Below are 11778 nucleotides of genomic sequence, written 5' to 3' on the forward strand. Positions count from 1 at the left end.
CTACCTAGCAACTGAAACTAAAACTTCCCACAGTGTTTAACAAAAGAGCCATCAAGAAAAACATTTCTGACACTGAGCCACATCTTGGGACAGATACCCAAAGGCTTGGTCAAAGAGGAGCATCTTAAAAAGGAGGAGAGCGAGAGCGACGGAGAGAGGCGGAGAAACAGACAGACAGAGGTTTAAGGAAGGAATTCCAAAGCTTAGGGTCCAGGGATCTGAAAGCACAGCCGCCACTGGCGGAGTGTTTGAAATTCGAGATGTGAAATTGAAGTGCAGATATCTCAGAGTGTTGTAGGGCTGGAGGAGGTTAAAGAGATCATTTAGTCAGAACGTTGTGGGTCCGAAGGATGTTAGATCACGAGTTCCACGTGGAAAAAAATGGCTTGAGCAGGATCAAGTTGTTCTAAGGGGTGAAATATTTGGAAAAGAAATGGTGAGGTGAAAGGACAGGGGGGTAGGGAATAAGACGAGCTCTTTCAGAGAGACATCACAAGCAAGATGGACCATGAGACCAGGGCTTTCAGGGCTAAATTACAAGGACAGTTTGCTTTAAATTGGCTTGCATTTTCTTGATTACAGAAAATTGAGCAGTGATCTGATTAAGATCTTTAAAAGGATATGATCAGGTAGGTGCAGAGGAACTATTACCTCCAAGGGCGGAAACCAGAATAGGCCGCATAAGGTTATAACTAGAGCCAAGCGATTCACGAATCAAATGAGGACATAACCCAAGCTTTTAAACCCTTTAATAAATGGGTTGTAAGAAAAAGACTTGCATTTGTACACTGCCTTTCACAACCTCAGGCCATCCCCAAGTACCTTATAGTCAACGACGTTGTAGCATAGAAAATGTGGCAGACAATCTGTGCACAGCAGAAATGTGATGATTGGATAATCTGATTTTTAGCAATGCTGGTTGAGGGATAAATGTTGACCCCAGGACACTGGGGAGAGCTCCCCCCACCAACTCTACTCATCTTCAAAATAGTGGCCACTCAAGAGGGCAGGCCCGGGCCTTGGTTTCAGTGTCTCATCCGAAAGGCTGACAGTGCGGCACACCCTTGGTACCGGCACTGGGAGTGTCACTCCCACCCACATGTTCCCAGCCAGAGGTGACTGGCACTCGGCGAACAGCTTGACAGAGGCTGGGCGCAAACTGCCCAGTTTTGCAGACAATCTGGACAAGAAAGAGAGGGACAACTTTCAATAGACCAGTCACACACACACACACACAGTGCTAGAGGATGGCCCCACAGTCTTGGGTAAAAGGGAGGGGTGGGGGAGACAGGCTCGCATGAACAGAGAGAATATATATATATATATATATAAAATATTTTAAAAAAACTTCATTCCTGTTGACCCTACTTCTACTGAAACGTGAAGCGGTTTTAAATTGCTTGACTTGTCACTGAGCACAATTCAGTTTCCAAACGAAAACAGCTCACGACTGTAATCGGGCCAACTTCTTCACTGGTTAGAAGTTGCAGGAAGTCCCAACGTTCGTGCTTTTTAACACACACACACACACATATATGCGCCTTAATGGTTTAAAGTTAATTTCGTTCAGTCCCGTGTAACTTCCGGGTCCCAGACAAGAGTTTCACCCTGTCTGGGGGATTTTTCATTCCGAAAGCGCAGAACTCACCAGGGGGTGGGGGAGATGTAGATTTCACTCCCGGCTGTCAGTTTCTCCTTAGACTTCAATCCTCCCCTTGCAGACCAACCCAGCCCCAAAATGCAGCCAACTCACTCCCAACCTCCTGATCCCCTTCCTCTTAAACTTATGAAATCAGACAGTTTCAGTTCCTTTCCAACTTTTTTTTTTTCCCCTGTCTAGCTCCTCCCACTTCATTCCAGAGTTAGGGAGCTGTCACTTTCCAACCCCCCCCTCCCCTCCCCTCCAGCAATAATTGAGTTCTCACGCCTTAATCTTTCAATCAGGGTTGCTCCCAGTGTCAGTAAACAGAAAATTAGCTTCAGCAAACGCCATGAGCAGTTCATCACTAATGTCATTATTAAGAAAAGCCAAACTTGCTGTTAGCACGTCTAATATTGTGGTAAAACCTCCCAATGCATTCCACAGAGGAGCTACCAGACACAGTTTGACAGCCAGACATCTAAAGGGGATATTGGGACAGGCCCCAAACGCTTCAGCAGAGAGGTAGGTTTTTTTTAAATATAAAAGGAGCTTCTGAAAGGGAGGTGGGGGGGAAGAGAGAGAGAGAGAGAGGTGGAGAGGTTTAGGGAGGGAGTTCCAGAGCTTTAGGGGCCAAGCAGCCAAAGTCAAGGCTGCCAATGGTGGAGCAATGGAAATAGGGGGGATGGCGCGAGAGGTTGGAATTGGAGGAACACAGAGGGTGTGGGGCTGAAGGAGGTTATAGAGTTAAGGAGGGAACGGGGCCGTGGAGGGATTTGAAACCAAGGGTGAGAATTTTAAAATCAAGGCATTGCTGAACTGGTGGCCGATGCAGGTCAGTGAGCACAGGGTTGGGGCTGGCTGTAAGTTATGATATGGGGTAGGGCAGTTTTGGATGTGGTCAGGTTTACAAACAGTAGGAGGCCAGGCAGAAGAGCATTGAAACAATGATAATAAGCTATCGAGATGTACAATGGTAATCCACAATATCATTTGTCTGTGAAACTCGATATCCTGGTCAAATGGCTTGAGTGGACATCACGTGCTCCCCTTACAGGGACATCTGGGTACAGACAAGACCACGGGGAGAGAAGTGAAGAGCCAGAGACCCCTCACTCCATAGACTGTACACATTCTGAACCTATTGCCAATTGTGCAAGATTGGAGAATGTCTTTTGTTGAATGTTGGCCTGGCTTCATCATTTCAAGGGGAAGGGAACTATAAGGTGGGGCGTGTTGCCTTTGCTAGTCCATCTGAAACCCAAGACATCTCACCCTCCAGTCCCAGTTCAAATCCTGCTCCAGAGACTTGAGGGCAGAATCCAGGCTGACAACCCCTATCACTGTCCGGAGAGTGCTACACTGTCAGAGATGCCATCTTTTGGCTGAGATGTTAAACCAAGGCCGTTTGTCTATTCAGATAGACGGAAAGTATCCATGTCAGTAAGTGAGAATCGCAGGAGCTTCTTCTGGTGTTCCAGATAACGTCCCTCTGTCAACCAACCCCAACCAAAATAAATGATCAGTCATTTACTGTTTGTGCAACCACAAGCACAATGGCGAATTGTCCAGAGTCTTCCCCATTGTCAAGACGACTTTACCCTCATGGAACTGGATGCTGGCCTAACAACCACACAAAGGGGAAAAGCTGCAGGGAAAGATGGTATCCCATTGGACTTCCTGCACCTTCTTGGCCCACTGGCAACACCATGGCTACTGTCCCTCTTCTCAACTGTGGGGAAGAATGGCCACATTCCTTAAAATTGGTGTGAGGCGATGGTAATAGCCCTGCTAGAACCAGGGAAGCCAGATGAGCCTGGGAGCTACAGGCCCCATTCACTGCTCTGTACAACCTATAAGCTCCTGGGAGCGGCACATTGAAGAATTATCCTCATCACCAACTCATCCCTCCCCCAAAAGCAAGCTGGCTTTATGCCACAATGCAGTTAGTTATAGTCCTTGCTATCACCATATTGGGGCTGGTTTTCATCGCAAGCTCAAGGCTGAAGCCACTTTCATAGAACTTTCTTCAGCCTATGATACTGTGTGGAAACAGGGACTGATGCCTAAATTGTCCCTGCTGCTGCCATGGGCCAAACTACTCCGGCTGCTGTGGACATTTCTGAGCAAGAGAGAGATGAAGGCCAGCCCACAACACAAGGTCAGATCTCCAAGAACACTCAACAATGGTTTCCCACTGGGCACTGACACTTAACATCCACATAAGTGAGACGCCCACAACTTCATGAAAATTTATTTGTGCCGACAATATTACCTTGACAACTCAGGCAAAACCTTTCCAGGATATGGAAGCCACACTAAACTCTGGCCTGTCAAAAATGGCTGAATATTTCCACAAGTAGAGACTGCAGCCAAGCCTAGCCAAGTCCACCGTCTCTGCATTCCAGTTTGAAAATCACAAGGCTCACAATACACTAAATGTCACCTTCTGTGGGCGACACCCTGGATGTTACACTTGCTCTCTAGCAGGGCATTGGACTGGTTAGGGAACTTGACAGTAAAACTGTGTTGACAACTTCTGCTCCTGAAGCCATACAAAAGTTGTAGTACAGTGACTGCACTTCAGAATTAATCCATCATTTGGAAATCACTTTGGGACGTGGTAAGGCCCACTTAAAGTTCCTTCTGTGGCATGACCCGAATCCCACCTATCTTGAAGTGATCCTTAACTGCTCTGGAACTCTGAGATCAACTCCAGTTCACTGGTTACCAGTCCTCTCAAATATCACTCCTACCTCCATTTGATGGGACGCAACAACACACAAGAGAAATAACTTGTATTAACAGCAACTTGGACCTCTCCATCCACAGAGACAGTCAAAACCCCCCCAGCTCGCCACATAGCTCTACAAAACTCCCTCTGGACACGAATTAAACATCTTCAACTCTATGACACTGATGAGACCTGGAGGGAAGCTTGAGCAGAAAACGCCCTCCAAAATAAATGAATCATCTCCGACCCAATATCTCAACAACCAGGCTTCAATCTCCCCCAGAGATTGTGGACCACCTCAATAGAATTTGGACTTCTCATGGCTGATGTGGCCACCTAATGTACAGTGGCACCTCCAAACCTCACCCGTCTGCAACAGCGGTAGCCCTGACCAAACCACAGGACACATAACATCCTGCCCCCAACTCAAGTTTGAGGGCAACATCCCGGAATTATCAGCAGGGCATGGGACTGGTTAGGGAACTTGACATTAAAACTGTGACCACAGCTTCTGCTCCTAAAGCCACACAAAAGCAGCACAGTGACTTCAGAATTAATCGTCAATTAGAAATCACTTTCAGATAAGGTAAGGACCCATTTAAAGTTCCTTCTTTCCAGGATTCCTGAAGGATGGGAGAGAGGTCCGAAATAAAAAAGGTTGAGGAGAGTTGCAGAATGTGGAGCATGGGAACTGAAGTCTCCTACCAAAAATGGTAGCGCAGAGGGGATGAGGAGCAATCTGGTGGTGGGGTGAGAGGAAAAGAGGTCATCAACTAGGAACAGGAATAGGCCATTCCGGCTGTTGCAAAAAAGACAAAGAACCAATAAATGAACCAATTTCCTCTGGCAAACAATAAACCAGTGTATACCTGTGGACAACTGAATGATTGGTGTTACTGACTAGAGAAGCTAGGCTCCCACGGCTACAACTCTCCAAGATCTCTGCGCTTTTCCAACTCTGGCCTCCTGTACATCTTTCCCTTCACTTCACAATTAGTGTCTCCTCGCTACCTAAAATCTACCTCTTTGACGAAGCCTGTCCTAATTTCTCACCTTGTGGCTCAGTGATAAATTTTGTTTGATAATCACTCCTGTGAAGCACCTTGGGACATTTTACTATGTTCAAGATGCTAGATAAATGCAGGTTGCTGTTGTCTGGAATCCTGCAGTTGCACTCACCCATATAGCCAGAAGATGGCATCTCCTACTTATGTACCATTGATGAGTGCTGTAGAATATAATACTGGATTCGGCAATCCAGTTGCTGATAGCAGTCCTACACAATTCTTCATACAGCTGGTCTCAGGACACTTTGCATTACTCATCCCTAGTTATCCATGTTGTTGCTGGCAAGGTCAGTGTTCATTGCCCATCCCTAAATACCCTTGAACAGAGTGGCCATTTCACGGGGTGGTTAAGAGTCAGCCACATTGCCAATGGAGTCACATGCCGGCCAGACCAGGTAAGGACGGCAGGTTTCCTTCCTTAAAGGGCATCAATTGATGATAGTTGTCATGGTCATCATTACTGAGGCTAGCTTAATATTCCAGATTTATTAATTGAATTCAAATTTCACCAGCTGCCGTGGTGGGATTTGAACCTGTGTTCCCATAGCATTAGGCCTGGATCTCTGGAATAATAGTCCAGTGACTTTACCACTACACCACTGTCTCCTCCTATACATCGTAAAACATTTCGAGGTACTTCACAGGACAGCTCACAAAAATTGATGAGGATAAAAGCAAAATACTGCAGATGTTGAAATAAAAACAGAAAATGCTGGAAAAACTCAGGAGGTCTGGCAGCATCTGTAGAGAGAGAAACAGGGTTAGTGTTTCGAGTCCGTATGACTCTTCAGAGCTAAAGAGTAGTAGTTCTCTTTAGTTCTAAAGGGTCATAAGGACTCGAAACGTTAATTCTGTTTCTCTCTCCACAGCTGCTGCTGGGGAGGTGATGGCGTAGTGTTATTGTCACTGGACTGGTAATCCAGAGACCCAGGGTAATACTCTGGGGACCCAGGTTCAAATCCCACCATGGCAGATGGTGGAATTATCTTCAATAAGAATCTGGACTTAAAAATGTCTAATGATGACCATTAAAAAAAACATTGTCAATTTTTGTAAAAACCCATCTGGTTCACTAATGTCCTTTAAGGAAGGAAATCTGCCGCTCTTACCCGTTCTGGGCTACATGTGACTCCAGACCCACAGCAATGTGTTTGACTCTTAACTGGCCTAGCAAGCCACTCAGTTCAAGGGCAATAAATCTCAAACAAATGAAAAAAACCTGCTGCGCTCTTCCAGCATTTTCTGTTTATTGGGGTAGACTGCCAAAAGCTTGGTGAAAGAGATAGTTTTTAAGGAGCAGCTGAAAGGGGGAGAGGAGAGGTTCAGGGACGGAATTCCAGAGCTTCGGACCCAGACAGCTGAAGGCACGGATACCAATGGTGCAGTGATTAAAATCGGGGATGCACAAGAGGCTGGAATTGGAGTGCAGAGATCTGGGAAGGTTGTTGGCTGGATTAGGTTACAAAGATGGTGGAGGGGAGAAAACGAGGCCATAGAGGGATCTCACGCTCGAGTCTCTGCAGTAGCGCTTGAACCCACAACCTTCTGACTCAGGTGGTGATAATACTCCCCGTTGAGCCACAGCCCATATCCCTAAGGGAGAAGGTGGCATAGTGGTACAAGTAATCCAGAGGCCCTGGCTAATACCATACTAATACTTAGAGAAAACAGAATTTAATTCCACAGAGACTTGATTCAACAGCATGAGGAACTTACAGGGTCACCAACAAAAGGCAGGGATGTGGAACTAAGCAAACCGCTTCTTCAAAAAGCAACACAGGAACGACAGGCCGAATGGTCTCCTTCTGTGCTGTCGGTTTCAAAAAAGTGCAGCAAACTGGAAGTCACGGCTGAAATCACAGAAAAGTTTCCCGCTGACAGCAGGGTGATTTCTCCAGCAAAATGCAGCCAATGGCGGATAGTTCTGTGCAACAAATCGATTCCAGTCACTGAGAGCAGTGAGATCTCTGGATGTGATCCAATCAGCTCCATTCAAGTCAGGGATAGCGGGGCCACTGTAGGTTCCCTAGTAAAAGTAGTCTAGTGCGAAGCAGAGACAGAATGTGACTCGGAGACTGGTAATTCAAATGAGCAAAGAGGCACCAACACAAGTCGATCTTTAATTTTTTTATTGATAACATATAAAACTTCTACAAAAATTGAACTCTTATAAACATTCAAGTAACGAGCCTCTGGTGTTGACATACAGGGAGGCTCTGGGCTAAAGCCCCCACATTTGTTTTAAATGGCTTAACAGCTCAGTTAGAGTGGGCGATGGGGAAGGAGGGGATGTTGTATGAAAGCAGTGACCTTCCTCATCCACTTCAGTGTGGGATAATCAGTCCAGGTCAGGCCTGAGCGGGCAGTGTTAACACTTACAGAGTGATATGCCAGGCTTGCCAGTCTTCTCTCAAGCGTGGGATACTCCCACTCATCTCCCCTGTTCTCTTGCAAATCAGTTCCTCTCCACCTAACCCCCCAACCCACCCCAGCACAGCAGTGAAACAACTGCCCAAAATCAGCCCAGAAACAAGCTGGCTAAAAAGCCTGCTTCCCACCATCAGCCGGGAAACACTTGAAACACCCCGCCCCCACTGAGCACCAAACAGGTGAAAACAGGTCTTGCTTCCCACACATAGGGAGGGGAATCTGCTGCCTCAGTAATCCGAGATCAAATAACTGCCTCACACCCATCCTCACTCCTAAACTCACACGGGAAGACAACAGCCCACCTTAAACACTGGGGTGGGAGGGGAAGGAGCGGGTTATGTTTTGCCAAACAAACGATTGCTTGGATCGAGCCCATCCCACTGCCACTTCAAGAATGGTGCCAATGGAGTGGGAAGTGCTAAAATGGCTGGAACCAGCAGGGCAGCTGATTTCACTCACCTGCAATGGGAGATATTATTTTATTAAAATAGTAAAATTTCTGAAACAAAAAAAAACCCATGCAATTTATTCAACAGACCTAGAGCAAAAATATCCTAACTGTGTATGAACAAAACAGCAATTAACAACTCAGTTACACAGAGTATTAAGGCTCTCTGATTACCTCTTTACACAATTTGCTTCCAATGCATCAGAAATTGGCTTTCAACTCCATTCTCATTATCGCTGTCCATTATTTAAGCTGCAGCTGCCACTACCGTCTCAGCAGCGGTGAATCCCTAACTCCAGCCCCCTGTCCCCGTTTCTCCACCCCGCCCCAACTACCAGAGAGCCCAAACCCTCCCAGCCCTTCTGTCCTAAAGTCGCTGCCCCCATCTTGGCTCTGCTCCCTGGGGAATTGGCTGTCCCCAACACACGCCCGAGGACTGGATAGTGGTGGAGAGGATTACGCCTGGATGAATTCTCTCCCTTCCTTGTCCAAGGGGATTGTAGCCCTCAAATCGACACTAGCTCCATCGGCACTGATCCAGGTGACCCCTCCCCTCCATCGACAAGGCACAAAAACGCTATGCGAGTTCAACATCCTTCCCCCTATTTAATGTTCCGACCCTCTCCCCACAAGAAGCGTGTGACCCAGTGGTCTTGGAGGTCCAGGACAGGTCTAAGTTCCGGCTCCAGCTCCAAGACTGTGATAAGCAAAGCCAAAGAGATCAATGACTCAAGGACTGATACGGGCAACAGCCAAGGCGAGCTGCTATAAACTGACTGCTGGCAATCAAAAGTCTTTGATAAACCAAACATCGGTCAGGCTAGGCCGTAGTCAGATCCCAGAGAGCCAGGACTGATGGAAATTGAACTGAAATTCCTAACCTGTAGGCTGCAGCTGCTGGTTATAGGACCCCTGTAGAAGAGGGAGCCCCATCTGCAGTCAATTAAATCTCAGCCCAAGCACAGCTAACTGGCCTCGACTTCAACTGTGGTTGTTTTTGGAAACACAGCAAGGAGGTCTCCCTGCAAAGGCCAAGGACTAGACGTCATCATCCTGGCTGCCAGTTCCTGTGTTTTTTTTACAAAATAAATAGCCAGAGTTGCAAAATTTGATCACTTCCCCCAGCTCTCTGAAAAATCCCCGAGTAATTAGATGGGAAATTTAATCTGTCTGCACGGGCAGCCCCTGATTAGAGGGAATAATCCTTTGTGGGCTACAAGCGATGGAAAATTAGACGGAATTGTGGACCACCGAAGCTGGTAAAAATCCCATGGATATCAACAGAATGTAATTTTAATCAGTTAGCATATAAGCCTCTGGCACCGGTCTGTTTCTCAGTGTTTTGTTCCTGTGAATAGATCGCTTGAAATAATGTATGTAGCTTTGGGCTCTCACATGTACAAATGAGGGGTTAAGGCTTTAAAATCATGAGAGAGTTTAACAGGGTAAACACAGAGACATTTTTCACTGTAAGGGAAAACCCTAACCACAAGGCAATCAATAAAACTTAGTCATTGATAAATCCAGCAAATAAGCAGTTCAGAGAAAGTTCAATAGGCTGATTCCTGGGATAAAGGGGCTTGTCTTGTGAGGAAAAATTGAGCAGGTTGGGCCTATACTCATTGGAATTTAGAAGAATAAGAGGTGATCTTATTGAAATATGTAAGTTCTAAGGGGCCTTGACAGGGTGGATGCTGAGAGGATATTTCCCCTCATGGGGGAATCTAGAACTAGGGGGGGTCACAGTTTCAAAATAAGGGGTCCCCCATTTAAGATGCAGATGAGGAAGAATTTCTTCCTGAGAGGGTTGTTAGTCTTTGGGATTCTCTTCCCTGGACAGCAGTGGAGGCCGAGTCATTGAATATTTTCAAGGTTGAGTTAGACAGAGTTTTGATTGACAAGGGGGTCAAGGGTTATGGGGGACAGGCAGGAAAGTGGAGTTAAAGCCACAATCAGATCAGCCATGATTTTACTGAATAGTGGAGCAGGCACAAGGTGCTGAATGGCCTACTTCTGCTCCTATTTCTTATGATCTTATCCAATAGGAAATTTAGGAGAAACTTCTTTACCCAGAGTGTGGTGAGAATGTGGAACTCACTAATGCAGGAGAGGTTGAGTTGAATAGTACAGACGCATATGCTGATAGGATGAGATGAAGAGAGGTGGGAGGGGGCTCGTGTAGAGCACAGAGACCCGTTGGGCCAGACACCTTCTCTGCCCTCCCTGTTAGCTGCACAGCGGAGGGGTCCGAAGCACAGTCCCTGGCTTATCCTTTTCAATCCAGAAATCGTAGGGGTTATTCCAATGGTTTCTAGCCACAGGATGTTGCTCAAACAGGATCTTGGGGTGCAGTCAATTGCAGCAAGGCCTTGCCTGCACATTCGAGGAACCCAGTGCAAAATTTAAACAAGGTAAAACACACACAAAATATTAAACAGCTGGTCAACATCTGAAAGGAACGTGACGCCGTCAGGGGGTCCGACTCAGGGGGTCTCTGTTCAAAACACTAATCCACCTGTTCCCTCAGTCACACTGTTGCCTTTTCCAGATGTCAGCATTTATTTGGAGAGATTGAGAGTCAGGGAGATGTAGGGATCATAGTATTTTTGGTGAGTATAGTTCCTCGAGACTATGAAAATATCATTCTTTGAAAAGTATCTAAAATGATTGATGAATATTGCATTCCTCTGGCACCCTCACCCAGCCCTTTCAATCCTTGTGCAACAGCCATTCCTTTATCTTCCATTTGATTCTGGTCATTGACATTCACACTCGTATGCTTTTGGAATTTTTTTTGCTTGAGAAGATCTGAAGGATTACATGCAAGGGCTGGAACATTGATCGTCCAGACACATACTGTCTTCATCAAACACTCCCAGGACAGTTACAGCACGGGGTCAGATACAGAGTAAAGCTCCTTCTACATTGTCCCCATCAAACACTCCCAGGACAGGTACAGCACGAGGTTAGATACAGAGTAAAGCTCCCTCTACACTGTCCCCATCAAACACTCCCAGGACAGGTACAGCACGGGGTTAGATACAGAGTAAAGCTCCCTCTACACCGTCACCATCAAACACTCCCAGGACAGGTACAGCACGGGGTTAGATACAGAGTAAAGATCCCTCTACACCGTCCCCATCAAACACTCCCAGGACAGGTACAGCACGGGGTTAGATACAGAGTAAAGATCCCTCTACACTGTCCCCATCAAACACTCCCAGGACAGGTACAGCACGGGGTCAGATACAGAGTAAAGCTCCCTCTACACTGTCCCCATCAAACACTCCCAGGACAGGTACAGCACGGGGTTAGATACAGAGTAAAGCTCCCTCTACACTGTCCCCATCAAACACTCCCAGGACAGGTACAGCACGGGGTCAGATACAGAGTAAAGCTCCCTCTACACTGTCCCCATCAAACACTCCCAGGACAGGTACAGCACGGGGTTAGATACAGA

Source organism: Cetorhinus maximus, chromosome 34 (assembly GCF_964194155.1).
Source record: "Cetorhinus maximus chromosome 34, sCetMax3.hap1.1, whole genome shotgun sequence".
Taxonomy (NCBI): Eukaryota; Metazoa; Chordata; class Chondrichthyes; order Lamniformes; family Cetorhinidae; genus Cetorhinus; species Cetorhinus maximus.